The 22,354-nt window shown below is 45.7% G+C and overlaps 52 non-coding genes across 52 annotated transcripts; all 52 read right to left on the bottom strand.

Annotated features, from left to right (window-relative positions):
* Nucleotides 1-48: 48 nt before the first annotated feature.
* On the bottom strand, nucleotides 49-189 carry LOC142305274 (U4 spliceosomal RNA). The gene has a single exon (XR_012753898.1). It is a non-coding gene; the product is annotated as a U4 spliceosomal RNA (small nuclear RNA).
* Nucleotides 190-473: 284 nt separating this feature from the next.
* On the bottom strand, nucleotides 474-614 carry LOC142304823 (U4 spliceosomal RNA). Its single transcript, XR_012753470.1, has one exon. It is a non-coding gene; the product is annotated as a U4 spliceosomal RNA (small nuclear RNA).
* A 284-nt stretch (nucleotides 615-898) lies between these two features.
* LOC142304768 (U4 spliceosomal RNA) lies at nucleotides 899-1,039 on the bottom strand. Its single transcript, XR_012753417.1, has one exon. It is a non-coding gene; the product is annotated as a U4 spliceosomal RNA (small nuclear RNA).
* Nucleotides 1,040-1,323: 284 nt separating this feature from the next.
* On the bottom strand, nucleotides 1,324-1,464 carry LOC142305237 (U4 spliceosomal RNA). Its single transcript, XR_012753862.1, has one exon. It is a non-coding gene; the product is annotated as a U4 spliceosomal RNA (small nuclear RNA).
* Nucleotides 1,465-1,748: 284 nt separating this feature from the next.
* Nucleotides 1,749-1,889, bottom strand: LOC142304765 (U4 spliceosomal RNA). The gene has a single exon (XR_012753414.1). It is a non-coding gene; the product is annotated as a U4 spliceosomal RNA (small nuclear RNA).
* Nucleotides 1,890-2,173: 284 nt separating this feature from the next.
* On the bottom strand, nucleotides 2,174-2,314 carry LOC142305282 (U4 spliceosomal RNA). Its single transcript, XR_012753905.1, has one exon. It is a non-coding gene; the product is annotated as a U4 spliceosomal RNA (small nuclear RNA).
* A 284-nt stretch (nucleotides 2,315-2,598) lies between these two features.
* Nucleotides 2,599-2,739, bottom strand: LOC142305200 (U4 spliceosomal RNA). Its single transcript, XR_012753827.1, has one exon. It is a non-coding gene; the product is annotated as a U4 spliceosomal RNA (small nuclear RNA).
* A 284-nt stretch (nucleotides 2,740-3,023) lies between these two features.
* LOC142304875 (U4 spliceosomal RNA) lies at nucleotides 3,024-3,164 on the bottom strand. Its single transcript, XR_012753519.1, has one exon. It is a non-coding gene; the product is annotated as a U4 spliceosomal RNA (small nuclear RNA).
* A 284-nt stretch (nucleotides 3,165-3,448) lies between these two features.
* LOC142304705 (U4 spliceosomal RNA) lies at nucleotides 3,449-3,589 on the bottom strand. The gene has a single exon (XR_012753357.1). It is a non-coding gene; the product is annotated as a U4 spliceosomal RNA (small nuclear RNA).
* A 284-nt stretch (nucleotides 3,590-3,873) lies between these two features.
* LOC142305201 (U4 spliceosomal RNA) lies at nucleotides 3,874-4,014 on the bottom strand. Its single transcript, XR_012753828.1, has one exon. It is a non-coding gene; the product is annotated as a U4 spliceosomal RNA (small nuclear RNA).
* Nucleotides 4,015-4,298: 284 nt separating this feature from the next.
* On the bottom strand, nucleotides 4,299-4,439 carry LOC142305248 (U4 spliceosomal RNA). Its single transcript, XR_012753873.1, has one exon. It is a non-coding gene; the product is annotated as a U4 spliceosomal RNA (small nuclear RNA).
* A 284-nt stretch (nucleotides 4,440-4,723) lies between these two features.
* On the bottom strand, nucleotides 4,724-4,864 carry LOC142305202 (U4 spliceosomal RNA). Its single transcript, XR_012753829.1, has one exon. It is a non-coding gene; the product is annotated as a U4 spliceosomal RNA (small nuclear RNA).
* A 284-nt stretch (nucleotides 4,865-5,148) lies between these two features.
* LOC142305204 (U4 spliceosomal RNA) lies at nucleotides 5,149-5,289 on the bottom strand. Its single transcript, XR_012753831.1, has one exon. It is a non-coding gene; the product is annotated as a U4 spliceosomal RNA (small nuclear RNA).
* Nucleotides 5,290-5,573: 284 nt separating this feature from the next.
* On the bottom strand, nucleotides 5,574-5,714 carry LOC142305287 (U4 spliceosomal RNA). The gene has a single exon (XR_012753910.1). It is a non-coding gene; the product is annotated as a U4 spliceosomal RNA (small nuclear RNA).
* Nucleotides 5,715-5,998: 284 nt separating this feature from the next.
* Nucleotides 5,999-6,139, bottom strand: LOC142305205 (U4 spliceosomal RNA). Its single transcript, XR_012753832.1, has one exon. It is a non-coding gene; the product is annotated as a U4 spliceosomal RNA (small nuclear RNA).
* Nucleotides 6,140-6,423: 284 nt separating this feature from the next.
* LOC142305250 (U4 spliceosomal RNA) lies at nucleotides 6,424-6,564 on the bottom strand. The gene has a single exon (XR_012753875.1). It is a non-coding gene; the product is annotated as a U4 spliceosomal RNA (small nuclear RNA).
* A 284-nt stretch (nucleotides 6,565-6,848) lies between these two features.
* Nucleotides 6,849-6,989, bottom strand: LOC142305206 (U4 spliceosomal RNA). The gene has a single exon (XR_012753833.1). It is a non-coding gene; the product is annotated as a U4 spliceosomal RNA (small nuclear RNA).
* A 284-nt stretch (nucleotides 6,990-7,273) lies between these two features.
* Nucleotides 7,274-7,414, bottom strand: LOC142305207 (U4 spliceosomal RNA). Its single transcript, XR_012753834.1, has one exon. It is a non-coding gene; the product is annotated as a U4 spliceosomal RNA (small nuclear RNA).
* Nucleotides 7,415-7,698: 284 nt separating this feature from the next.
* LOC142305208 (U4 spliceosomal RNA) lies at nucleotides 7,699-7,839 on the bottom strand. The gene has a single exon (XR_012753835.1). It is a non-coding gene; the product is annotated as a U4 spliceosomal RNA (small nuclear RNA).
* Nucleotides 7,840-8,123: 284 nt separating this feature from the next.
* On the bottom strand, nucleotides 8,124-8,264 carry LOC142305209 (U4 spliceosomal RNA). The gene has a single exon (XR_012753836.1). It is a non-coding gene; the product is annotated as a U4 spliceosomal RNA (small nuclear RNA).
* Nucleotides 8,265-8,548: 284 nt separating this feature from the next.
* On the bottom strand, nucleotides 8,549-8,689 carry LOC142304733 (U4 spliceosomal RNA). The gene has a single exon (XR_012753384.1). It is a non-coding gene; the product is annotated as a U4 spliceosomal RNA (small nuclear RNA).
* Nucleotides 8,690-8,973: 284 nt separating this feature from the next.
* LOC142304543 (U4 spliceosomal RNA) lies at nucleotides 8,974-9,114 on the bottom strand. The gene has a single exon (XR_012753200.1). It is a non-coding gene; the product is annotated as a U4 spliceosomal RNA (small nuclear RNA).
* Nucleotides 9,115-9,398: 284 nt separating this feature from the next.
* Nucleotides 9,399-9,539, bottom strand: LOC142305210 (U4 spliceosomal RNA). Its single transcript, XR_012753837.1, has one exon. It is a non-coding gene; the product is annotated as a U4 spliceosomal RNA (small nuclear RNA).
* A 284-nt stretch (nucleotides 9,540-9,823) lies between these two features.
* On the bottom strand, nucleotides 9,824-9,964 carry LOC142305212 (U4 spliceosomal RNA). Its single transcript, XR_012753838.1, has one exon. It is a non-coding gene; the product is annotated as a U4 spliceosomal RNA (small nuclear RNA).
* Nucleotides 9,965-10,248: 284 nt separating this feature from the next.
* On the bottom strand, nucleotides 10,249-10,389 carry LOC142304514 (U4 spliceosomal RNA). The gene has a single exon (XR_012753173.1). It is a non-coding gene; the product is annotated as a U4 spliceosomal RNA (small nuclear RNA).
* Nucleotides 10,390-10,673: 284 nt separating this feature from the next.
* LOC142305213 (U4 spliceosomal RNA) lies at nucleotides 10,674-10,814 on the bottom strand. The gene has a single exon (XR_012753839.1). It is a non-coding gene; the product is annotated as a U4 spliceosomal RNA (small nuclear RNA).
* Nucleotides 10,815-11,098: 284 nt separating this feature from the next.
* Nucleotides 11,099-11,239, bottom strand: LOC142305251 (U4 spliceosomal RNA). Its single transcript, XR_012753876.1, has one exon. It is a non-coding gene; the product is annotated as a U4 spliceosomal RNA (small nuclear RNA).
* A 284-nt stretch (nucleotides 11,240-11,523) lies between these two features.
* Nucleotides 11,524-11,664, bottom strand: LOC142304565 (U4 spliceosomal RNA). The gene has a single exon (XR_012753222.1). It is a non-coding gene; the product is annotated as a U4 spliceosomal RNA (small nuclear RNA).
* A 284-nt stretch (nucleotides 11,665-11,948) lies between these two features.
* On the bottom strand, nucleotides 11,949-12,089 carry LOC142304574 (U4 spliceosomal RNA). The gene has a single exon (XR_012753230.1). It is a non-coding gene; the product is annotated as a U4 spliceosomal RNA (small nuclear RNA).
* A 284-nt stretch (nucleotides 12,090-12,373) lies between these two features.
* Nucleotides 12,374-12,514, bottom strand: LOC142305214 (U4 spliceosomal RNA). Its single transcript, XR_012753840.1, has one exon. It is a non-coding gene; the product is annotated as a U4 spliceosomal RNA (small nuclear RNA).
* Nucleotides 12,515-12,798: 284 nt separating this feature from the next.
* On the bottom strand, nucleotides 12,799-12,939 carry LOC142305216 (U4 spliceosomal RNA). Its single transcript, XR_012753842.1, has one exon. It is a non-coding gene; the product is annotated as a U4 spliceosomal RNA (small nuclear RNA).
* Nucleotides 12,940-13,223: 284 nt separating this feature from the next.
* LOC142304595 (U4 spliceosomal RNA) lies at nucleotides 13,224-13,364 on the bottom strand. The gene has a single exon (XR_012753250.1). It is a non-coding gene; the product is annotated as a U4 spliceosomal RNA (small nuclear RNA).
* Nucleotides 13,365-13,648: 284 nt separating this feature from the next.
* On the bottom strand, nucleotides 13,649-13,789 carry LOC142305203 (U4 spliceosomal RNA). The gene has a single exon (XR_012753830.1). It is a non-coding gene; the product is annotated as a U4 spliceosomal RNA (small nuclear RNA).
* Nucleotides 13,790-14,073: 284 nt separating this feature from the next.
* LOC142305217 (U4 spliceosomal RNA) lies at nucleotides 14,074-14,214 on the bottom strand. Its single transcript, XR_012753843.1, has one exon. It is a non-coding gene; the product is annotated as a U4 spliceosomal RNA (small nuclear RNA).
* A 284-nt stretch (nucleotides 14,215-14,498) lies between these two features.
* On the bottom strand, nucleotides 14,499-14,639 carry LOC142304515 (U4 spliceosomal RNA). Its single transcript, XR_012753174.1, has one exon. It is a non-coding gene; the product is annotated as a U4 spliceosomal RNA (small nuclear RNA).
* Nucleotides 14,640-14,923: 284 nt separating this feature from the next.
* LOC142305218 (U4 spliceosomal RNA) lies at nucleotides 14,924-15,064 on the bottom strand. The gene has a single exon (XR_012753844.1). It is a non-coding gene; the product is annotated as a U4 spliceosomal RNA (small nuclear RNA).
* Nucleotides 15,065-15,348: 284 nt separating this feature from the next.
* LOC142305219 (U4 spliceosomal RNA) lies at nucleotides 15,349-15,489 on the bottom strand. The gene has a single exon (XR_012753845.1). It is a non-coding gene; the product is annotated as a U4 spliceosomal RNA (small nuclear RNA).
* A 284-nt stretch (nucleotides 15,490-15,773) lies between these two features.
* On the bottom strand, nucleotides 15,774-15,914 carry LOC142305220 (U4 spliceosomal RNA). The gene has a single exon (XR_012753846.1). It is a non-coding gene; the product is annotated as a U4 spliceosomal RNA (small nuclear RNA).
* A 284-nt stretch (nucleotides 15,915-16,198) lies between these two features.
* Nucleotides 16,199-16,339, bottom strand: LOC142304517 (U4 spliceosomal RNA). Its single transcript, XR_012753175.1, has one exon. It is a non-coding gene; the product is annotated as a U4 spliceosomal RNA (small nuclear RNA).
* A 284-nt stretch (nucleotides 16,340-16,623) lies between these two features.
* Nucleotides 16,624-16,764, bottom strand: LOC142305221 (U4 spliceosomal RNA). The gene has a single exon (XR_012753847.1). It is a non-coding gene; the product is annotated as a U4 spliceosomal RNA (small nuclear RNA).
* A 284-nt stretch (nucleotides 16,765-17,048) lies between these two features.
* Nucleotides 17,049-17,189, bottom strand: LOC142305222 (U4 spliceosomal RNA). Its single transcript, XR_012753848.1, has one exon. It is a non-coding gene; the product is annotated as a U4 spliceosomal RNA (small nuclear RNA).
* Nucleotides 17,190-17,473: 284 nt separating this feature from the next.
* On the bottom strand, nucleotides 17,474-17,614 carry LOC142305223 (U4 spliceosomal RNA). The gene has a single exon (XR_012753849.1). It is a non-coding gene; the product is annotated as a U4 spliceosomal RNA (small nuclear RNA).
* Nucleotides 17,615-17,898: 284 nt separating this feature from the next.
* Nucleotides 17,899-18,039, bottom strand: LOC142304596 (U4 spliceosomal RNA). Its single transcript, XR_012753251.1, has one exon. It is a non-coding gene; the product is annotated as a U4 spliceosomal RNA (small nuclear RNA).
* A 284-nt stretch (nucleotides 18,040-18,323) lies between these two features.
* Nucleotides 18,324-18,464, bottom strand: LOC142305215 (U4 spliceosomal RNA). Its single transcript, XR_012753841.1, has one exon. It is a non-coding gene; the product is annotated as a U4 spliceosomal RNA (small nuclear RNA).
* Nucleotides 18,465-18,748: 284 nt separating this feature from the next.
* On the bottom strand, nucleotides 18,749-18,889 carry LOC142305224 (U4 spliceosomal RNA). The gene has a single exon (XR_012753850.1). It is a non-coding gene; the product is annotated as a U4 spliceosomal RNA (small nuclear RNA).
* A 284-nt stretch (nucleotides 18,890-19,173) lies between these two features.
* LOC142304518 (U4 spliceosomal RNA) lies at nucleotides 19,174-19,314 on the bottom strand. Its single transcript, XR_012753176.1, has one exon. It is a non-coding gene; the product is annotated as a U4 spliceosomal RNA (small nuclear RNA).
* A 284-nt stretch (nucleotides 19,315-19,598) lies between these two features.
* Nucleotides 19,599-19,739, bottom strand: LOC142305225 (U4 spliceosomal RNA). The gene has a single exon (XR_012753851.1). It is a non-coding gene; the product is annotated as a U4 spliceosomal RNA (small nuclear RNA).
* A 284-nt stretch (nucleotides 19,740-20,023) lies between these two features.
* LOC142305228 (U4 spliceosomal RNA) lies at nucleotides 20,024-20,164 on the bottom strand. The gene has a single exon (XR_012753853.1). It is a non-coding gene; the product is annotated as a U4 spliceosomal RNA (small nuclear RNA).
* Nucleotides 20,165-20,448: 284 nt separating this feature from the next.
* Nucleotides 20,449-20,589, bottom strand: LOC142305229 (U4 spliceosomal RNA). Its single transcript, XR_012753854.1, has one exon. It is a non-coding gene; the product is annotated as a U4 spliceosomal RNA (small nuclear RNA).
* A 284-nt stretch (nucleotides 20,590-20,873) lies between these two features.
* On the bottom strand, nucleotides 20,874-21,014 carry LOC142304519 (U4 spliceosomal RNA). Its single transcript, XR_012753177.1, has one exon. It is a non-coding gene; the product is annotated as a U4 spliceosomal RNA (small nuclear RNA).
* Nucleotides 21,015-21,298: 284 nt separating this feature from the next.
* Nucleotides 21,299-21,439, bottom strand: LOC142305230 (U4 spliceosomal RNA). The gene has a single exon (XR_012753855.1). It is a non-coding gene; the product is annotated as a U4 spliceosomal RNA (small nuclear RNA).
* Nucleotides 21,440-21,723: 284 nt separating this feature from the next.
* On the bottom strand, nucleotides 21,724-21,864 carry LOC142305231 (U4 spliceosomal RNA). Its single transcript, XR_012753856.1, has one exon. It is a non-coding gene; the product is annotated as a U4 spliceosomal RNA (small nuclear RNA).
* Nucleotides 21,865-22,354: the final 490 nt, after the last annotated feature.

Consider the following 22,354-nt stretch of genomic DNA (forward strand, 5'->3'; position numbering starts at 1 on the left):
ACCACTGGGAGGAGCTAATTTTCTGTCATTTGCATACCATGAATTAAGCCTCCTGAGAGACCAACAAAAATTGCCAATGTTGACTGTATTTCAAGTCATCATGGCGGGGTATTGGGAAAAGTTTTCAATTAGCAATAATCACGCCTCGGTTAAACCTCATGGGCTACGATACTGCCACTGCGCAAAGTTAAAGGAGTTCAGGTCACCAAGAAATCCCCGCTTTCCAGGAAGAGCTCGTTTATGTTATGGAGAGTTCCAAATGCCCACTTCCTTTCTTCCGCCGCTGTAAGGGTCCCTAGGAGAAGACAGTCGGAAGATTCCCGGAAGAGGTACTTTTCAAGGATTACCTGCAGGCCAACTCTCTCTCTTTCTGATCCAGGTGTAAACGACCATTAGACTGTTGAGGGAAGCAAGAGTTATTTTCCACCACTGGGAGGAGCTAATTTTCTGTCATTTGCATACCATGAATTAAGCCTCCTGAGAGACCAACAAAAATTGCCAATGCTGACTGTATTTCAAGTCATTATAGCGGGGTATTGGGAAAAGTTTTCAATTAGCAATAATTACACCTCGGTTAAACCTCATGGGCTACGATACTGCCACTGCGCAAAGTTAAAGGAGTTCAGGTCACCAAGAAATCCCCGCTTTCCAGGAAGAGCTCGTTTATGTTATGGAGAGTTCCAAATGCCCACTTCCTTTCTTCCGCCGCTGCAAGGGTCCCTAGGAGAAGACAGTCGGAAGATTCCCGGAAGAGGTACTTTTCAAGGATTACCTGCAGGCCAACTCTCTCTCTTTCTGATCCAGGTGTAAACGACCATTAGACTGTTGAGGGAAGCAAGAGTTATTTTCCACCACTGGGAGGAGCTAATTTTCTGTCATTTGCATACCATGAATTAAGCCTCCTGAGAGACCAACAAAAATTGCCAATGCTGACTGTATTTCAAGTCATCATGGCGGGGTATTGGGAAACGTTTTTAATTAGCAATAATCACGCCTCGGTTAAACCTCATGGGCTACGATACTGCCATTGCGCAAAGTTAAAGGAGTTCAGGTCACCAAGAAATCCCCGCTTTCCAGGAAGAGCTCGTTTATTTTATGGAGAGTTCCAAATGCCCACTTCCTTTCTTCCGCCGCTGCAAGGGTCCCTAGGAGAAGACAGTCGGAAGATTCCCGGAAGAGGTACTTTTCAAGGATTACCTGCAGGCCAACTCTCTCTCTTTCTGATCCAGGTGTAAACGACCATTAGACTGTTGAGGGAAGCAAGAGTTATTTTCCACCACTGGGAGGAGCTAATTTTCTGTCATTTGCATACCATGAATTAAGCCTCCTGAGAGACCAACAAAAATTGCCAATGCTGACTGTATTTCAAGTCATCATGGCGGGATATTGGGAAAAGTTTTCAATTAGCAATAATCACGCCTCGGTTAAACCTCATGGGCTACGATACTGCCACTGCGCAAAGTTAAAGGAGTTCAGGTCACCAAGAAATCCCCGCTTTCCAGGAAGAGCTCGTTTATGTTATGGAGAGTTCCAAATGCCCACTTCCTTTCTTCCGCCGCTGCAAGGGTCCCTAGGAGAAGACAGTCGGAAGATTCCCGGAAGAGGTACTTTTCAAGGATTACCTGCAGGCCAACTCTCTCTCTTTCTGATCCAGGTGTAAACGACCATTAGACTGTTGAGGGAAGCAAGAGTTATTTTCCACCACTGGGAGGAGCTAATTTTCTGTCATTTGCATACCATGAATAAAGCCTCCTGAGAGACCAACAAAAATTGCCAATGCTGACTGTATTTCAAGTCATCATGGCGGGGTATTGGGAAAAGTTTTCAATTAGCAATAATCACACCTCGGTTAAATCTCATGGGCTACGATACTGCCACTGCGCAAAGTTAAAGGAGTTCAGGTCACCAAAAAATCCCCGCTTTCCAGGAAGAGCTCGTTTATGTTATGGAGAGTTCCAAATGCCCACTTCCTTTCTTCCGCCGCTGCAAGGGTCCCTAGGAGAAGACAGTCGGAAGATTCCCGGAAGAGGTACTTTTCAAGGATTACCTGCAGGCCAACTCTCTCTCTTTCTGATCCAGGTGTAAACGACCATTAGACTGTTGAGGGAAGCAAGAGTTATTTTCCACCACTGGGAGGAGCTAATTTTCTGTCATTTGCATACCATGAATTAAGCCTCCTGAGAGACCAACAAAAATTGCCAATGCTGACTGTATTTCAAGTCATCATGGCGGGGTATTGGGTAAAGTTTTCAATTAGCAATAATTACGCCTCGGTTAAACCTCATGGGCTACAATACTGCCACTGCGCAAAGTTAAAGGAGTTCAGGTCACCAAGAAATCCCCGCTTTCCAGGAAGAGCTCGTTTATGTTATGGAGAGTTCCAAATGCCCACTTCCTTTCTTCCGCCGCTGCAAGGGTCCCTAGGAGAAGACAGTTGGAAGATTCCCGGAAGAGGTACTTTTCAAGGATTACCTGCAGGCCAACTCTCTCTCTTTCTGATCCAGGTGTAAACGACCATTAGACTGTTGAGGGAATCAAGAGTTATTTTCCACCACTGGGAGGAGCTAATTTTCTGTCATTTGCATACCATGAATTAAGCCTCCTGAGAGACCAACAAAAATTGCCAATGCTGACTGTATTTCAAGTCATCATGGCGGGGTATTGGGAAAAGTTTTCAATTAGCAATAATCACGCCTCGGTTAAACCTCATGGGCTACGATACTGCCACTGCGCAAAGTTAAAGGAGTTCAGGTCACCAAGAAATCCCCGCTTTCCAGGAAGAGCTCGTTTATGTTATGGAGAGTGCCAAATGCCCACTTCCTTTCTTCCGCCGCTGCAAGGGTTCCTAGGAGAAGACAGTCGGAAGATTCCCGGAACAGGTACTTTTCAAGGATTACCTGAAGGCCAACTCTCTCTCTTTCTGATCCAGGTGTAAACGACCATTAGACTGTTGAGGGAAGCAAGAGTTATTTTCCACCACTGGGAGGAGCTAATTTTCTGTCATTTGCATACCATGAATTAAGCCTCTTGAGAGACCAACAAAAATTGCCAATGCTGACTGTATTTCAAGTCATCATGGCGGGGTATTGGGTAAAGTTTTCAATTAGCAATAATCACGCCTCGGTTAAACCTCATGGGCTACGATACTGCCACTGCGCAAAGTTAAAGGAGTTCAGGTCACCAAGAAATCCCCGCTTTCCAGGAAGAGCTCGTTTATGTTATGGAGAGTTCCAAATGCCCACTTCCTTTCTTCCGCCGCTGCAAGGGTCCCTAGGAGAAGACAGTCGGAAGATTCCCGGAAGAGGTACTTTTCAAGGATTACCTGCAGGCCAACTCTCTCTCTTTCTGATCCAGGTGTAAACGACCATTAGACTGTTGAGGGAAGCAAGAGGTATTTTCCACCACTGGGAGGAGCTAATTTTCTGTCATTTGCATACCGTGAATTATGCCTCCTGAGAGACCAACAAAAATTGCCAATGCTGACTGTATTTCAAGTCATCATGGCGGGGTATTGGGAAAAGTTTTCAATTAGCAATAATTACGCCTCGGTTAAACCTCATGGGCTACGATACTGCCATTGCGCAAAGTTAAAGGAGTTCAGGCCACCAAGAAATCCCCGCTTTCCAGGAAGAGCTCGTTTATTTTATGGAGAGTTCCAAATGCCCACTTCCTTTCTTCCGCCGCTGCAAGGGTCCCTAGGAGAAGACAGTCGGAAGATTCCCGGAAGAGGTACTTTTCAAGGATTACCTGCAGGCCAACTCTCTCTCTTTCTGATCCAGGTGTAAACGACCATTAGACTGTTGAGGGAAGCAAGAGTTATTTTCCACCACTGGGAGGAGCTAATTTTCTGTCATTTGCATACCATGAATTAAGCCTCCTGAGAGACCAACAAAAATTGCCAATGCTGACTGTATTTCAAGTCATCATGGCGGGGTATTGGGAAAAGTTTTCAATTAGCAATAATCACGCCTCGGTTAAACCTCATGGGCTACGATACTGCCACTGCGCAAAGTTAAAGTAGTTCAGGTCACCAAGAAATCCCCGCTTTCCAGGAAGAGCTCGTTTATGTTATGGAGAGTGCCAAATGCCCACTTCCTTTCTTCCGCCGCTGCAAGGGTTCCTAGGAGAAGACAGTCGGAAGATTCCCGGAACAGGTACTTTTCAAGGATTAACTGAAGGCCAACTCTCTCTCTTTCTGATCCAGGTGTAAACGACCATTAGACTGTTGAGGGAAGCAAGAGTTATTTTCCACCACTGGGAGGAGCTAATTTTCTGTCATTTGCATACCATGAATTAAGCCTCCTGAGAGACCAACAAAAATTGCCAATGCTGACTGTATTTCAAGTCATCATGGCGGGGTATTGGGTAAAGTTTTCAATTAGCAATAATCACGCCTCGGTTAAACCTCATGGGCTACGATACTGCCACTGCGCAAAGTTAAAGGAGTTCAGGTCACCAAGAAATCCCCGCTTTCCAGGAAGAGCTCGTTTATGTTATGGAGAGTTCCAAATGCCCACTTCCTTTCTTCCGCCGCTGCAAGGGTCCCTAGGAGAAGACAGTCGGAAGATTCCCGGAAGAGGTACTTTTCAAGGATTACCTGCAGGCCAACTCTCTCTCTTTCTGATCCAGGTGTAAACGACCATTAGACTGTTGAGGGAAGCAAGAGGTATTTTCCACCACTGGGAGGAGCTAATTTTCTGTCATTTGCATACCATGAATTATGCCTCCTGAGAGACCAACAAAAATTGCCAATGCTGACTGTATTTCAAGTCATCATGGCGGGGTATTGGGAAAAGTTTTCAATTAGCAATAATCACGCCTCGGTTAAACCTCATGGGCTACGATACTGCCACTGCGCAAAGTTAAAGGAGTTCAAGTCACCAAGAAATCCCCGCTTTCCAGGAAGAGCTCGTTTATGTTATGGAGAGTTCCAAATGCCCACTTCCTTTCTTCCGCCGCTGCAAGGGTCCCTAGGAGAAGACAGTCGGAAGATTCCCGGAAGAGGTACTTTTCAAGGATTACCTGCAGGCCGACTCTCTCTCTTTCTGATCCAGGTGTAAACGACCATTAGACTGTTGAGGGAAGCAATAGTTATTTTCCACCACTGGGAGGAGCTAATTTTCTGTCATTTGCATACCATGAATTAAGCCTCCTGAGAGACCAACAAAAATTGCCAATGCTGACTGTATTTCAAGTCATCATGGCGGGGTATTGGGAAAAGTTTTCAATTAGCAATAATCACGCCTCGGTTAAACCTCATGGGCTACGATACTGCCACTGCGCAAAGTTAAAGGAGTTCAGGTCACCAAAAAATCCCCGCTTTCCAGGAAGAGCTCGTTTATGTTATGGAGAGTTCCAAATGCCCACTTCCTTTCTTCCGCCGCTGCAAGGGTCCCTAGGAGAAGACAGTCGGAAGATTCCCGGAAGAGGTACTTTTCAAGGATTACCTGCAGGCCAACTCTCTCTCTTTCTGATCCAGGTGTAAACGACCATTAGACTGTTGAGGGAAGCAAGAGTTATTTTCCACCACTGGGAGGAGCTAATTTTCTGTCATTTGCATACCATGAATTAAGCCTCCTGAGAGACCAACAAAAATTGCCAATGCTGACTGTATTTCAAGTCATCATGGCGGGGTATTGGGAAAAGTTTTCAATTAGCAATAATCACACCTCGGTTAAACCTCATGGGCTATGATACTGCCACTGCGCAAAGTTAAAGGAGTTCAGGTCACCAAAAAATCCCCGCTTTCCAGGAAGAGCTCGTTTATGTTATGGAGAGTTCCAAATGCCCACTTCCTTTCTTCCGCCGCTGCAAGGGTCCCTAGGAGAAGACAGTCGGAAGATTCCCGGAAGAGGTACTTTTCAAGGATTACCTGCAGGCCAACTCTCTCTCTTTCTGATCCAGGTGTAAACGACCATTAGACTGTTGAGGGAAGCAAGAGTTATTTTCCACCACTGGGAGGAGCTAATTTTCTGTCATTTGCATACCATGAATTAAGCCTCCTGAGAGACCAACAAAAATTGCCAATGCTGACTGTATTTCAAGTCATCATGGCGGGGTATTGGGAAAAGTTTTCAATTAGCAATAATCACGCCTCGGTTAAACCTCATGGGCTACGATACTGCCACTGCGCAAAGTTAAAGGAGTTCAGGTCACCAAGAAATCCCCGCTTTCCAGGAAGAGCTCGTTTATGTTATGGAGAGTGCCAAATGCCCACTTCCTTTCTTCCGCCGCTGCAAGGGTTCCTAGGAGAAGACAGTCGGAAGATTCCCGGAACAGGTACTTTTCAAGGATTACCTGAAGGCCAACTCTCTCTCTTTCTGATCCAGGTGTAAACGACCATTAGACTGTTGAGGGAAGCAAGAGTTATTTTCCACCACTGGGAGGAGCTAATTTTCTGTCATTTGCATACCATGAATTAAGCCTCCTGAGAGACCAACAAAAATTGCCAATGCTGACTGTATTTCAAGTCATCATGGCGGGGTATTGGGTAAAGTTTTCAATTAGCAATAATCACGCCTCGGTTAAACCTCATGGGCTACGATACTGCCACTGCGCAAAGTTAAAGGAGTTCAGGTCACCAAGAAATCCCCGCTTTCCAGGAAGAGCTCGTTTATGTTATGGAGAGTTCCAAATGCCCACTTCCTTTCTTCCGCCGCTGCAAGGGTCCCTAGGAGAAGACAGTCGGAAGATTCCCGGAAGAGGTACTTTTCAAGGATTACCTGCAGGCCAACTCTCTCTCTTTCTGATCCAGGTGTAAACGACCATTAGACTGTTGAGGGAAGCAAGAGGTATTTTCCACCACTGGGAGGAGCTAATTTTCTGTCATTTGCATACCATGAATTATGCCTCCTGAGAGACCAACAAAAATTGCCAATGCTGACTGTATTTCAAGTCATCATGGCGGGGTATTGGGAAAAGTTTTCAATTAGCAATAATCACGCCTCGGTTAAACCTCATGGGCTACGATACTGCCACTGCGCAAAGTTAAAGGAGTTCAAGTCACCAAGAAATCCCCGCTTTCCAGGAAGAGCTCGTTTATGTTATGGAGAGTTCCAAATGCCCACTTCCTTTCTTCCGCCGCTGCAAGGGTCCCTAGGAGAAGACAGTCGGAAGATTCCCGGAAGAGGTACTTTTCAAGGATTACCTGCAGGCCGACTCTCTCTCTTTCTGATCCAGGTGTAAACGACCATTAGACTGTTGAGGGAAGCAATAGTTATTTTCCACCACTGGGAGGAGCTAATTTTCTGTCATTTGCATACCATGAATTAAGCCTCCTGAGAGACCAACAAAAATTGCCAATGCTGACTGTATTTCAAGTCATCATGGCGGGGTATTGGGAAAAGTTTTCAATTAGCAATAATCACGCCTCGGTTAAACCTCATGGGCTACGATACTGCCACTGCGCAAAGTTAAAGGAGTTCAGGTCACCAAAAAATCCCCGCTTTCCAGGAAGAGCTCGTTTATGTTATGGAGAGTTCCAAATGCCCACTTCCTTTCTTCCGCCGCTGCAAGGGTCCCTAGGAGAAGACAGTCGGAAGATTCCCGGAAGAGGTACTTTTCAAGGATTACCTGCAGGCCAACTCTCTCTCTTTCTGATCCAGGTGTAAACGACCATTAGACTGTTGAGGGAAGCAAGAGTTATTTTCCACCACTGGGAGGAGCTAATTTTCTGTCATTTGCATACCATGAATTAAGCCTCCTGAGAGACCAACAAAAATTGCCAATGCTGACTGTATTTCAAGTCATCATGGCGGGGTATTGGGAAAAGTTTTCAATTAGCAATAATCACGCCTCGGTTAAACCTCATGGGCTACGATACTGCCACTGCGCAAAGTTAAAGGAGTTCAGGTCACCAAGAAATCCCCGCTTTTCAGGAAGAGCTCGTTTATGTTATGGAGAGTTCCAAATGCCCACTTCCTTTCTTCTGCCGCTGCAAGGGTCCCTAGGAGAAGACAGTCGGAAGATTCCCGGAAGAGGTACTTTTCAAGGATTACCTGCAAGCCAACTCTCTCTCTTTCTGATCCAGGTGTAAACAACCATTAGACTGTTGAGGGAAGCAAGAGTTATTTTCCACCACTGGGAGGAGCTAATTTTCTGTCATTTGCATACCATGAATTAAGCCTCCTGAGAGACCAACAAAAATTGCCAATGCTGACTGTATTTCAAGTCATCATGGCGGGGTATTGGGAAAAGTTTTCAATTAGCAATAATCACGCCTCGGTTAAACCTCATGGGCTACGATACTGCCACTGCGCAAAGTTAAAGGAGTTCAGGTCACCAAGAAATCCCCGCTTTCCAGGAAGAGCTCGTTTATGTTATGGAGAGTTCCAAATGCCCACTTCCTTTCTTCCGCCGCTGCAAGGGTCCCTAGGAGAAGACAGTCGGAAGATTCCCGGAAGAGGTACTTTTCAAGGATTACTTGCAGGCCAACTCTCTCTCTTTCTGATCCAGGTGTAAACGACCATTAGACTGTTGAGGGAAGCAAGAGCTATTTTCCACCACTGGGAGGAGCTAATTTTCTGTCATTTGCATACCATGAATTAAGCCTCCTTAGAGACCAACAAAAATTGCCAATGCTGACTGTATTTCAAGTCATCATGGCGGGGTATTGGGAAAAGTTTTCAATTAGCAATAATAAAGCCTCGGTTAAACCTCATGGGCTACGATACTGCCACTGCGCAAAGTTAAAGGAGTTCAGGTCACCAAGAAATCCCCGCTTTCCAGGAAGAGCTCGTTTATGTTATGGAGAGTTCCAAATGCCCACTTCCTTTCTTCCGCCGCAGCAAGGGTCCCTAGGAGAAGACAGTCGGAAGATTCCCGGAAGAGGTACTTTTCAAGGATTACCTGCAGGCCGACTCTCTCTCTTTCTGATCCAGGTGTAAACGACCATTAGACTGTTGAGGAAAGCAAGAGTTATTTTCCACCACTGGGAGGAGCTAATTTTCTGTCATTTGCATACCATGAATTAAGCCTCCTGAGAGACCAACAAAAATTGCCAATGCTGACTCTATTTCAAGTCATCATGGCGGGGTATTGGGTAAAGTTTTCAATTAGCAATAATCACGCCTCGGTTAAACCTCATGGGCTACGATACTGCCACTGCGCAAAGTTAAAGAAGTTCAGGTCACCAAGAAATCCCCGCTTTCCAGGAAGAGCTCGTTTATGTTATGGAGAGTTCCAAATGCCCACTTCCTTTCTTCCGCCGCTGCAAGGGTCCCTAGGAGAAGAAAGTCGGAAGATTCCCGGAAGAGGTACTTTTCAAGGATTACCTGCAGGCCAACTCTCTCTCTTTCTGATCCAGGTGTAAACGACCATTAGACTGTTGAGGGAAGCAAGAGGTATTTTCCACCACTGGGAGGAGCTAATTTTCTGTCATTTGCATACCATGAATTATGCCTCCTGAGAGACCAACAAAAATTGCCAATGCTGACTGTATTTCAAGTCATCATGGCGGGGTATTGGGAAAAGTTTTCAATTAGCAATAATCACGCCTCGGTTAAACCTCATGGGCTACGATACTGCCACTGCGCAAAGTTAAAGGAGTTCAAGTCATTAAGAAATCCCCGCTTTCCAGGAAGAGCTTGTTTATGTTATGGAGAGTTCCAAATGCCCACTTCCTTTCTTCCGCCGCTGCAAGGGTCCCTAGGAGAAGACAGTCGGAAGATTCCCGGAAGAGGTACTTTTCAAGGATTACCTGCAGGCCAACTCTCTCTCTTTCTGATCCAGTTGTAAACGACCATTAGACTGTTGAGGGAAGCAAGAGTTATTTTCCACCACTGGGAGGAGCTAATTTTCTGTCATTTGCATACCATGAATTAAGCCTCCTGAGAGACCAACAAAAATTGCCAATGCTGACTGTATTTCAAGTCATCATGGCGGGGTATTGGGAAAAGTTTTCAATTAGCAATAATCACGCCTCGGTTAAACCTCATGGGCTACGATACTGCCACTGCGCAAAGTTAAAGGAGTTCAGGTCACCAAGAAATTCCCGCTTTCCAGTAAGAGCTCGTTTATGTTATGGAGAGTTCCAAATGCCCACTTCCTTTCTTCCGCCGCTGCAAGGGTCCCTAGGAGAAGACAGTCGGAAGATTCCCGGAAGAGGTACTTTTCAAGGATTACCTGCAGGCCAACTCTCTCTCTTTCTGATCCAGGTGTAAACGACCATTAGACTGTTGAGGGAAGCAAGAGTTATTTTCCACCACTGGGAGGAGCTAATTTTCTGTCATTTGCATAACATGAATTAAGCCTCCTGAGAGACCAACAAAAATTGCCAATGCTGACTGTATTTCAAGTCATCATGGCGGGGTATTGGGAAAAGTTTTCAATTAGCAATAATCACGCCTCAGTTAAACCTCATGGGCTACGATACTGCCACTGCGCAAAGTTAAAGGAGTTCAGGTCACCAAGAAATCCCCGCTTTCCAGGAAGAGCTCGTTTATGTTATGGAGAGTTCCAAATGCCCACTTCCTTTCTTCCGCCGCTGCAAGGGTCCCTAGGAGAAGACTGTCGGAAGATTCCCGGAAGAGGTACTTTTCAAGGATTACCTGCAGGCCAACTCTCTCTCTTTCTGATCCAGGTGTAAACGACCATTAGACTGTTGAGGGAAGCAAGAGTTATTTTCCACCACTGGGAGGAGCTAATTTTCTGTCATTTGCATACCATGAATTAAGCCTCCTGAGAGACCAACAAAAATTGCCAATGCTGACTGTATTTCAAGTCATCATGGCGGGGTATTGGGAAAAGTTTTCAATTAGCAATAATCACGCCTCGGTTAAACCTCATGGGCTACGATACTGCCACTGCGCAAAGTTAAAGGAGTTCAGGTCACCAAGAAATCCCCGCTTTCCAGGAAGAGCTCATTTATGTTATGGAGAGTGCCAAATGCCCACTTCCTTTCTTCCGCCGCTGCAAGGGTCCCTAGGAGAAGACAGTCGGAAGATTACCGGAACAGGTACTTTTCAAGGATTACCTGCAGGCCAACTCTCTCTCTTTCTGATCCAGGTGTAAACGACCATTAGACTGTTGAGGGAAGCAAGAGTTATTTTCCACCACTGGGAGGAGCTAATTTTCTGTCATTTGCATACCATGAATTAAGCCTCCTGAGAGACCAACAAAAATTGCCAATGCTGACTGTATTTCAAGTCATCATGGCGGGGTATTGGGTAAAGTTTTCAATTAGCAATAATCACGCCTCGGTTAAACCTCATGGGCTACGATACTGCCACTGCGCAAAGTTAAAGGAGTTCAGGTCACCAAGAAATCCCCGCTTTCCAGGAAGAGCTCGTTTATGTTATGGAGAGTTCCAAATGCCCACTTCCTTTCTTCCGCCGCTGCAAGGGTCCCTAGGAGAAGACAGTCGGAAGATTCCCGGAAGAGGTACTTTTCAAGGATTACCTGCAGGCCAACTCTCTCTCTTTCTGATCCAGGTGTAAACGACCATTAGACTGTTGAGGGAAGCAAGAGTTATTTTCCACCACTGGGAGGAGCTAATTTTCTGTCATTTGCATACCATGAATTATGCCTCCTGAGAGACCAACAAAATTTGCCAATGCTGACTGTATTTCAAGTCATCATGGCGGGGTATTGGGAAAAGTTTTCAATTAGCAATAATCACGCCTCGGTTAAACCTCATGGGCTACGATACTGCCACTGCGCAAAGTTAAAGGAGTTCAGGTCACCAAGAAATCCCCGCTTTCCAGGAAGAGCTCGTTTATGTTATGGAGAGTTCCAAATGCCCACTTCCTTTCTTCCGCCGCTGCAAGGGTCCCTAGGAGAAGACAGTCGGAAGATTCCCGGAAGAGGTACTTTTCAAGGATTACCTGCAGGCCAACTCTCTCTCTTTCTGATCCAGGTGTAAACGACCATTAGACTGTTGAGGGAAGCAAGAGTTATTTTCCACCACTGGGAGGAGCTAATTTTCTGTCATTTGCATACCATGAATTATGCCTCCTGAGAGACCAACAAAAATTGCCAATGCTTACTGTATTTCAAGTCATCATGGCGGGGTATTGGGAAAAGTTTTCAATTAGCAATAATCACGCCTCGGTTAAACCTCATGGGCTACGATACTGCCACTGCGCAAAGTTAAAGGAGTTCAGGTCACCAAGAAATCCCCGCTTTCCAGGAAGAGCTCGTTTATGTTATGGAGAGTTCCAAATGCCCACTTCCTTTCTTCCGCCGCTGCAAGGGTCCCTAGGAGAAGACAGTCGGAAGATTCCCGGAAGAGGTACTTTTCAAGGATTACCTGCAGGCCAACTCTCTCTCTTTCTGATCCAGGTGTAAACGACCATTAGACTGTTGAGGGAAGCAAGAGTTATTTTCCACCACTGGGAGGAGCTAATTTTCTGTCATTTGCATACCATGAATTAAGCCTCCTGAGAGACCAACAAAAATTGCCAATGCTGACTGTATTTCAAGTCATCATGGCGGGGTATTGGGAAAAGTTTTCAATTAGCAATAATCACGCCTCGGTTAAACCTCATGGGCTACGATACTGCCACTGCGCAAAGTTAAAGGAGTTCAGGTCACCAAGAAATCCCCGCTTTCCAGGAAGAGCTCGTTTATGTTATGGAGAGTTCCAAATGCCCACTTCCTTTCTTCCGCCGCTGCAAGGGTCCCTAGGAGAAGACAGTCGGAAGATTCCCGGAAGAGGTATTTTTCAAGGATTACCTGCAGGCCAACTCTCTCTCTTTCTGATCCAGGTGTAAATGACCATTAGACTGTTGAGAGAAGCAAGAGTTATTTTCCACCACTGGGAGGAGCTAATTTTCTGTCATTTGCATACCATGAATTAAGCCTCCTGAGAGACCAACAAAAATTGCCAATGCTGACTGTATTTCAAGTCATCATGGCGGGGTATTGGGAAAAGTTTTCAATTAGCAATAATCACGCCTCGGTTAAACCTCATGGGCTACGATACTGCCACTGCGCAAAGTTAAAGGAGTTCAGGTCACCAAGAAATCCCCGCTTTCCAGGAAGAGCTCGTTTATGTTATGGAGAGTTCCAAATGCCCACTTCCTTTCTTCCGCCGCTGCAAGGGTCCCTAGGAGAAGACAGTCGGAAGATTCCCGGAAGAGGTACTTTCCAAGGATTACCTGCAGGCCAACTCTCTCTCTTTCTGATCCAGGTGTAAACGACCATTAGACTGTTGAGGGAAGCAAGAGTTATTTTCCACCACTGGGAGGAGCTAATTTTCTGTCATTTGCATACCATGAATTAAGCCTCCTGAGAGACCAACAAAAATTGCCAATGCTGACTGTATTTCAAGTCATCATGGCGGGGTATTGGGAAAAGTTTTCAATTAGCAATAATCACGCCTTGGTTAAACCTCATGGGCTACGATACTGCCACTGCGCAAAGTTAAAGGAGTTCAGGTCACCAAGAAATCCCAGCTTTCCAGGAAGAGCTCGTTTATGTTATGGAGAGTTCCAAATGCCCACTTCCTTTCTTCCGCCGCTGCAAGGGTCCCTAGGAGAAGACAGTCGGAAGATTCCCGGAAGAGGTACTTTTCAAGGATTACCTGCAGGCCAACTCTCTCTCTTTCTGATCCAGGTGTAAACGACCATTAGACTGTTGAGGGAAGCAAGAGTTATTTTCCACCACTGGGAGGAGCTAATTTTCTGTCATTTGCATACCATGAATTATGCCTCCTGAGAGACCAACAAAAATTGCCAATGCTGACTGTATTTCAAGTCATCATGGCGGGGTATTGGGAAAAGTTTTCAATTAGCAATAATCATGCCTCGGTTAAACCTCATTGGCTACGATACTGCCACTGCGCAAAGTTAAAGGAGTTCAGGTCACCAAGAAATCCCCGCTTTCCAGGAAGAGCTCGTTTATGTTATGGAGAGTTCCAAATGCCCACTTCCTTTCTTCCGCCGCTGCAAGGGTCCCTAGGAGAAGACAGTCGGAAGATTCCCGGAAGAGGTACTTTTCAAGGATTACCTGCAGGCCAACTCTCTCTCTTTCTGATCCAGGTGTAAACGACCATTAGACTGTTGAGGGAAGCAAGAGTTATTTTCCACCACTGGGAGGAGCTAATTTTCTGTCATTTGCATACCATGAATTAAGCCTCCTGAGAGACCAACAAAAATTGCCAATGCTGACTGTATTTCAAGTCATCATGGCGGGGTATTGGGAAAAGTTTTCAATTAGCAATAATCACGCCTCGGTTAAACCTCATGGGCTACGATACTGCCACTGCGCAAAGTTAAAGGAGTTCAGGTCACCAAGAAATCCCCGCTTTCCAGGAAGAGCTCGTTTATGTTATGGAGAGTTCCAAATGCCCACTTCCTTTCTTCCGCCGCTGCAAGGGTCCCTAGGAGAAGACAGTCGGAAGATTCCCGGAAGAGGTACTTTTCAAGGATTACCTGCAGGCCAACTCTCTCTCTTTCTGATCCAGGTGTAAACGACCATTAGACTGTTGAGGGAAGCAAGAGTTATTTTCCACCACTGGGAGGAGCTAATTTTCTGTCATTTGCATACCATGAATTAAGCCTCCTGAGAGACCAACAAAAATTGCCAATGCTGACTGTATTTCAAGTCATCATGGCGGGGTATTGGGAAAAGTTTTCAATTAGCAATAATCACGCCTCAGTTAAACCTCATGGGCTACGATACTGCCACTGCGCAAAGTTAAAGGAGTTCAGGTCACCAAGAAATCCCCGCTTTCCAGGAAGAGCTCGTTTATGTTATGGAGAGTTCCAAATGCCCACTTCCTTTCTTCCGCCGCTGCAAGGGTCCCTAGGAGAAGACAGTCGGAAGATTCCCGGAAGAGGTACTTTTCAAGGATTACCTGCAGGCCAACTCTCTCTCTTTCTGATCCAGGTGTAAACGACCATTAGACTGTTGAGGGAAGCAAGAGTTATTTTCCACCACTGGGAGGAGCTAATTTTCTGTCATTTGCATACCATGAATTAAGCCTCCTGAGAGACCAACAAAAATTGCCAATGCTGACTGTATTTCAAGTCATCATGGCGGGGTATTGGGAAAAGTTTTCAATTAGCAATAATCACGCCTCGGTTAAACCTCATGGGCTACGATACTGCCACTGCGCAAAGTTAAAGGAGTTCAGGTCACCAAGAAATCCCCGCTTTCCAGGAAGAGCTCGTTTATGTTATGGAGAGTTCCAAATGCCCACTTCCTTTCTTCCGCCGCTGCAAGGGTCCCTAGGAGAAGACAGTCGGAAGATTCCCGGAAGAGGTACTTTTCAAGGATTACCTGCAGGCCAACTCTCTCTCTTTCTGATCCAGGTGTAAACGACCATTAGACTGTTGAGGGAAGCAAGAGTTATTTTCCACCACTGGGAGGAGCTAATTTTCTGTCATTTGCATACCATGAATTATGCCTCCTGAGAGACCAACAAAAATTGCCAATGCTGACTGTATTTCAAGTCATCATGGCGGGGTATTGGGAAAAGTTTTCAATTAGCAATAATCACGCCTCGGTTAAACCTCATGGGCTACGATACTGCCACTGCGCAAAGTTAAAGGAGTTCAGGTCACCAAGAAATCCCCGCTTTCCAGGAAGAGCTCGTTTATGTTATGGAGAGTTCCAAATGCCCACTTCCTTTCTTCCGCCGCTGCAAGGGTCCCTAGGAGAAGACAGTCGGAAGATTCCCGGAAGAGGTACTTTTCAAGGATTACCTGCAGGCCAACTCTCTCTCTTTCTGATCCAGGTGTAAACGACCATTAGACTGTTGAGGGAAGCAAGAGTTATTTTCCACCACTGGGAGGAGCTAATTTTCTGTCATTTGCATACCATGAATTAAGCCTCCTGAGAGACCAACAAAAATTGCCAATGCTGACTGTATTTCAAGTCATCATGGCGGGGTATTGGGAAAAGTTTTCAATTAGCAATAATCACGCCTCGGTTAAACCTCATGGGCTACGATACTGCCACTGCGCAAAGTTAAAGGAGTTCAGGTCACCAAGAAATCCCCGCTTTCCAGGAAGAGCTCGTTTATGTTATGGAGAGTTCCAAATGCCCACTTCCTTTCTTCCGCCGCTGCAAGGGTCCCTAGGAGAAGACAGTCGGAAGATTCCCGGAAGAGGTACTTTTCAAGGATTACCTGCAGGCCAACTCTCTCTCTTTCTGATCCAGGTGTAAACGACCATTAGACTGTTGAGGGAAGCAAGAGTTATTTTCCACCACTGGGAGGAGCTAATTTTCTGTCATTTGCATACCATGAATTAAGCCTCCTGAGAGACCAACAAAAATTGCCAATGCTGACTGTATTTCAAGTCATCATGGCGGGGTATTGGGAAAAGTTTTCAATTAGCAATAATCACGCCTCAGTTAAACCTCATGGGCTACGATACTGCCACTGCGCAAAGTTAAAGGAGTTCAGGTCACCAAGAAATCCCCGCTTTCCAGGAAGAGCTCGTTTATGTTATGGAGAGTTCCAAATGCCCACTTCCTTTCTTCCGCCGCTGCAAGGGTCCCTAGGAGAAGACAGTCGGAAGATTCCCGGAAGAGGTACTTTTCAAGGATTACCTGCAGGCCAACTCTCTCTCTTTCTGATCCAGGTGTAAACGACCATTAGACTGTTGAGGGAAGCAAGAGTTATTTTCCACCACTGGGAGGAGCTAATTTTCTGTCATTTGCATACCATGAATTAAGCCTCCTGAGAGACCAACAAAAATTGCCAATGCTGACTGTATTTCAAGTCATCATGGCGGGGTATTGGGAAAAGTTTTCAATTAGCAATAATCACGCCTCGGTTAAACCTCATGGGCTACGATACTGCCACTGCGCAAAGTTAAAGGAGTTCAGGTCACCAAGAAATCCCCGCTTTCCAGGAAGAGCTCGTTTATGTTATGGAGAGTTCCAAATGCCCACTTCCTTTCTTCCGCCGCTGCAAGGGTCCCTAGGAGAAGACAGTCGGAAGATTCCCGGAAGAGGTACTTTTCAAGGATTACCTGCAGGCCAACTCTCTCTCTTTCTGATCCAGGTGTAAACGACCATTAGACTGTTGAGGGAAGCAAGAGTTATTTTCCACCACTGGGAGGAGCTAATTTTCTGTCATTTGCATACCATGAATTAAGCCTCCTGAGAGACCAACAAAAATTGCCAATGCTGACTGTATTTCAAGTCATCATGGCGGGGTATTGGGAAAAGTTTTCAATTAGCAATAATCACGCCTCGGTTAAACCTCATGGGCTACGATACTGCCACTGCGCAAAGTTAAAGGAGTTCAGGTCACCAAGAAATCCCCGCTTTCCAGGAAGAGCTCGTTTATGTTATGGAGAGTTCCAAATGCCCACTTCCTTTCTTCCGCCGCTGCAAGGGTCCCTAGGAGAAGACAGTCGGAAGATTCCCGGAAGAGGTATTTTTCAAGGATTACCTGCAGGCCAACTCTCTCTCTTTCTGATCCAGGTGTAAATGACCATTAGACTGTTGAGAGAAGCAAGAGTTATTTTCCACCACTGGGAGGAGCTAATTTTCTGTCATTTGCATACCATGAATTAAGCCTCCTGAGAGACCAACAAAAATTGCCAATGCTGACTGTATTTCAAGTCATCATGGCGGGGTATTGGGAAAAGTTTTCAATTAGCAATAATCACGCCTCGGTTAAACCTCATGGGCTACGATACTGCCACTGCGCAAAGTTAAAGGAGTTCAGGTCACCAAGAAATCCCCGCTTTCCAGGAAGAGCTCGTTTATGTTATGGAGAGTTCCAAATGCCCACTTCCTTTCTTCCGCCGCTGCAAGGGTCCCTAGGAGAAGACAGTCGGAAGATTCCCGGAAGAGATACTTTCCAAGGATTACCTGCAGGCCAACTCTCTCTCTTTCTGATCCAGGTGTAAACGACCATTAGACTGTTGAGGGAAGCAAGAGTTATTTTCCACCACTGGGAGGAGCCAATTTTCTGTCATTTGCATACCATGAATTAAGCCTCCTGAGAGACCAACAAAAATTGCCAATGCTGACTGTATTTCAAGTCATCATGGCGGGGTATTGGGAAAAGTTTTCAATTAGCAATAATCACGCCTTGGTTAAACCTCATGGGCTACGATACTGCCACTGCGCAAAGTTAAAGGAGTTCAGGTCACCAAGAAATCCCAGCTTTCCAGGAAGAGCTCGTTTATGTTATGGAGAGTTCCAAATGCCCACTTCCTTTCTTCCGCCGCTGCAAGGGTCCCTAGGAGAAGACAGTCGGAAGATTCCCGGAAGAGGTACTTTTCAAGGATTACCTGCAGGCCAACTCTCTCTCTTTCTGATCCAGGTGTAAACGACCATTAGACTGTTGAGGGAAGCAAGAGTTATTTTCCACCACTGGGAGGAGCTAATTTTCTGTCATTTGCATACCATGAATTATGCCTCCTGAGAGACCAACAAAAATTGCCAATGCTGACTGTATTTCAAGTCATCATGGCGGGGTATTGGGAAAAGTTTTCAATTAGCAATAATCACGCCTCGGTTAAACCTCATTGGCTACGATACTGCCACTGCGCAAAGTTAAAGGAGTTCAGGTCACCAAGAAATCCCCGCTTTCCAGGAAGAGCTCGTTTATGTTATGGAGAGTTCCAAATGCCCACTTCCTTTCTTCCGCCGCTGCAAGGGTCCCTAGGAGAAGACAGTCGGAAGATTCCCGGAAGAGGTACTTTTCAAGGATTACCTGCAGGCCAACTCTCTCTCTTTCTGATCCAGGTGTAAACGACCATTAGACTGTTGAGGGAAGCAAGAGTTATTTTCCACCACTGGGAGGAGCTAATTTTCTGTCATTTGCATACCATGAATTAAGCCTCCTGAGAGACCAACAAAAATTGCCAATGCTGACTGTATTTCAAGTCATCATGGCGGGGTATTGGGAAAAGTTTTCAATTAGCAATAATCACGCCTCGGTTAAACCTCATGGGCTACGATACTGCCACTGCGCAAAGTTAAAGGAGTTCAGGTCACCAAGAAATCCCCGCTTTCCAGGAAGAGCTCGTTTATGTTATGGAGAGTTCCAAATGCCCACTTCCTTTCTTCCGCCGCTGCAAGGGTCCCTAGGAGAAGACAGTCGGAAGATTCCCGGAAGAGGTACTTTTCAAGGATTACCTGCAGGCCAACTCTCTCTCTTTCTGATCCAGGTGTAAACGACCATTAGACTGTTGAGGGAAGCAAGAGTTATTTTCCACCACTGGGAGGAGCTAATTTTCTGTCATTTGCATACCATGAATTAAGCCTCCTGAGAGACCAACAAAAATTGCCAATGCTGACTGTATTTCAAGTCATCATGGCGGGGTATTGGGAAAAGTTTTCAATTAGCAATAATCACGCCTCAGTTAAACCTCATGGGCTACGATACTGCCACTGCGCAAAGTTAAAGGAGTTCAGGTCACCAAGAAATCCCCGCTTTCCAGGAAGAGCTCGTTTATGTTATGGAGAGTTCCAAATGCCCACTTCCTTTCTTCCGCCGCTGCAAGGGTCCCTAGGAGAAGACAGTCGGAAGATTCCCGGAAGAGGTACTTTTCAAGGATTACCTGCAGGCCAACTCTCTCTCTTTCTGATCCAGGTGTAAACGACCATTAGACTGTTGAGGGAAGCAAGAGTTATTTTCCACCACTGGGAGGAGCTAATTTTCTGTCATTTGCATACCATGAATTAAGCCTCCTGAGAGACCAACAAAAATTGCCAATGCTGACTGTATTTCAAGTCATCATGGCGGGGTATTGGGAAAAGTTTTCAATTAGCAATAATCACGCCTCGGTTAAACCTCATGGGCTACGATACTGCCACTGCGCAAAGTTAAAGGAGTTCAGGTCACCAAGAAATCCCCGCTTTCCAGGAAGAGCTCGTTTATGTTATGGAGAGTTCCAAATGCCCACTTCCTTTCTTCCGCCGCTGCAAGGGTCCCTAGGAGAAGACAGTCGGAAGATTCCCGGAAGAGGTACTTTTCAAGGATTACCTGCAGGCCAACTCTCTCTCTTTCTGATCCAGGTGTAAACGACCATTAGACTGTTGAGGGAAGCAAGAGTTATTTTCCACCACTGGGAGGAGCTAATTTTCTGTCATTTGCATACCATGAATTATGCCTCCTGAGAGACCAACAAAAATTGCCAATGCTGACTGTATTTCAAGTCATCATGGCGGGGTATTGGGAAAAGTTTTCAATTAGCAATAATCACGCCTCGGTTAAACCTCATGGGCTACGATACTGCCACTGCGCAAAGTTAAAGGAGTTCAGGTCACCAAGAAATCCCCGCTTTCCAGGAAGAGCTCGTTTATGTTATGGAGAGTTCCAAATGCCCACTTCCTTTCTTCCGCCGCTGCAAGGGTCCCTAGGAGAAGACAGTCGGAAGATTCCCGGAAGAGGTACTTTTCAAGGATTACCTGCAGGCCAACTCTCTCTCTTTCTGATCCAGGTGTAAACGACCATTAGACTGTTGAGGGAAGCAAGAGTTATTTTCCACCACTGGGAGGAGCTAATTTTCTGTCATTTGCATACCATGAATTAAGCCTCCTGAGAGACCAACAAAAATTGCCAATGCTGACTGTATTTCAAGTCATCATGGCGGGGTATTGGGAAAAGTTTTCAATTAGCAATAATCACGCCTCGGTTAAACCTCATGGGCTACGATACTGCCACTGCGCAAAGTTAAAGGAGTTCAGGTCACCAAGAAATCCCCGCTTTCCAGGAAGAGCTCGTTTATGTTATGGAGAGTTCCAAATGCCCACTTCCTTTCTTCCGCCGCTGCAAGGGTCCCTAGGAGAAGACAGTCGGAAGATTCCCGGAAGAGGTACTTTTCAAGGATTACCTGCAGGCCAACTCTCTCTCTTTCTGATCCAGGTGTAAACGACCATTAGACTGTTGAGGGAAGCAAGAGTTATTTTCCACCACTGGGAGGAGCTAATTTTCTGTCATTTGCATACCATGAATTAAGCCTCCTGAGAGACCAACAAAAATTGCCAATGCTGACTGTATTTCAAGTCATCATGGCGGGGTATTGGGAAAAGTTTTCAATTAGCAATAATCACGCCTCAGTTAAACCTCATGGGCTACGATACTGCCACTGCGCAAAGTTAAAGGAGTTCAGGTCACCAAGAAATCCCCGCTTTCCAGGAAGAGCTCGTTTATGTTATGGAGAGTTCCAAATGCCCACTTCCTTTCTTCCGCCGCTGCAAGGGTCCCTAGGAGAAGACAGTCGGAAGATTCCTGGAAGAGGTACTTTTCAAGGATTACCTGCAGGCCAACTCTCTCTCTTTCTGATCCAGGTGTAAACGACCATTAGACTGTTGAGGGAAGCAAGAGTTATTTTCCACCACTGGGAGGAGCTAATTTTCTGTCATTTGCATACCATGAATTAAGCCTCCTGAGAGACCAACAAAAATTGCCAATGCTGACTGTATTTCAAGTCATCATGGCGGGGTATTGGGAAAAGTTTTCAATTAGCAATAATCACGCCTCGGTTAAACCTCATGGGCTACGATACTGCCACTGCGCAAAGTTAAAGGAGTTCAGGTCACCAAGAAATCCCCGCTTTCCAGGAAGAGCTCGTTTATGTTATGGAGAGTTCCAAATGCCCACTTCCTTTCTTCCGCCGCTGCAAGGGTCCCTAGGAGAAGACAGTCGGAAGATTCCCGGAAGAGGTACTTTTCAAGGATTACCTGCAGGCCAACTCTCTCTCTTTCTGATCCAGGTGTAAACGACCATTAGACTGTTGAGGGAAGCAAGAGTTATTTTCCACCACTGGGAGGAGCTAATTTTCTGTCATTTGCATACCATGAATTAAGCCTCCTGAGAGACCAACAAAAATTGCCAATGCTGACTGTATTTCAAGTCATCATGGCGGGGTATTGGGAAAAGTTTTCAATTAGCAATAATCACGCCTCGGTTAAACCTCATGGGCTACGATACTGCCACTGCGCAAAGTTAAAGGAGTTCAGGTCACCAAGAAATCCCCGCTTTCCAGGAAGAGCTCGTCTTTCTTTCTTTCTTTCTTTCTTTCTTTCTTTCTTTCTTTCTTTCTTTCTTTCTTTCTTTCTTTCTTTCTTTCTTTCTTTCTTTCTTTCTTTCTTTCTTTCTTTCTTTCTTTCTTTCTTTCTTTCTTTCTTTCTTTCTTTCTTTCTTTCTTTCTTTCTTTCTTTCTTTCTTTCTTTCTTTCTTTCTTTCTTTCTTTCTTTCTTTCACTTGGCCCTTACTGCCCAGGCAGTGCCTTGTTTGCAGGCCATGTTCCTGCCCTCGGTGAGCTCCTCAGGACTTACCTTGTTGTTGAAGCACAAGTGCATTGGCACAGCTGTGCTGCCCTCGTGCCACGTTTCCGTAACTTCCATTTGGGCACATGTGCATGTGCACCACTGTGCTTTCTCGTGCAACAAGTACACCGAGCTGTGAGCCCCGTTCCATACAACCCTCACGGGTTAG

Source organism: Anomaloglossus baeobatrachus, chromosome 4 (assembly GCF_048569485.1).
Source record: "Anomaloglossus baeobatrachus isolate aAnoBae1 chromosome 4, aAnoBae1.hap1, whole genome shotgun sequence".
Classification (NCBI taxonomy): domain Eukaryota; kingdom Metazoa; phylum Chordata; class Amphibia; order Anura; family Aromobatidae; genus Anomaloglossus; species Anomaloglossus baeobatrachus.